Here is a 1111-nt window from a genome sequence, read left to right as displayed (position 1 = left end):
AGGAAGGGGAGGGGAAAAGTGTAAAAAAAAAAACCTGAAGGCAGAGACGAGCTGGAGCGAGTTGCTAATCCTGGGAGGCCAGGTGCCGGGTCGCGGGAAGCTTTACCTGGGCTGCGGGAGGAGGAACGCCAACCTGGAAGCGGCGGCGAGGCCGTGCCGAGCCAATCAGGCTCCCGCCGACAGCCCCACCGGCACCTCCACCGGGCCACCAGCACATAAAAGGCTGTTGGGAGCAAGTGGGTGTCCGGGAGCCTCGCCGTCTGCCACGGCGCACGGCACGGTACCGCGGCTCTCACCGGGACCGGGGGACTCGGTCCCACCAGTGCCACCCCAATCCCGGACCCCCGGCTGGGGCTGGGGCCAACCTGCGAGCCTGGGGAAGGGCCGGAACAACCCACGTCAGGGAAACTTTCTCTCAGATTGAGTCCCCTGCTCTGAAACAAGGGGTTTATTTTAGTTTTTTTAATAAGTGGCTTTTTTTGAAGGAGAAAATGCCGTTTTCTAATGAATGGTTGGATTTTGCACGAAAGCAGATTTTTAGACAAGGAGATTTCTGCTTGCTCGCACTTCTCATTCCCGGGGGACTAAAAAGAGAAGGATCAAAAATAAAATTAAGGGAAAAAAAGGATAAACCCCGAGGAGGAAAAAAACCCCAACAACAAAGGAAAAGTTTAAAAGAAACAGATATGAGGGCACAGTGCTTTCTAGCACAGCTCCTATGGAGAAACCAAGCAACTATGTTTGGGTTTCTTTTTTGAGAATGGGGACAAAAAAGAAGTGTAAAAAGCCAGAGAAACAAGGGAATAAAAACCACCTTTCCAGGAGGAAAAAAAAAAAAAAAAAGAACAAAGCCATTTCTCCTTCAGATGCATCCAGCCCCAACCCAATTGTGCTCAGCACCTTCCTGAGGAGCCATGTCAGGCTAAGTAAGAGCCCGGCCTCCCCCTCCGTGCTCATCCACCCCAAATCAGCCCTGAGAACTCCCTTCCCCACCTTCTGGTGCCTCCTGGGCAGGATCCCACATAGGCTTCGCCCTTGCAGGGAGGCCACTACTATCACCCTGTCCTGGGACATCCCCAGGACCTTCCAGGGACTCGAGGGCCACAGAAAA

The sequence above is a fragment of the Athene cunicularia genome, assembly GCF_003259725.1.
Source record: "Athene cunicularia isolate RWA chromosome 4 unlocalized genomic scaffold, athCun1 chr4_part3, whole genome shotgun sequence".
NCBI lineage: Eukaryota > Metazoa > Chordata > Aves > Strigiformes > Strigidae > Athene > Athene cunicularia.
Note: the sequence above shows the minus strand (reverse complement) of the source record.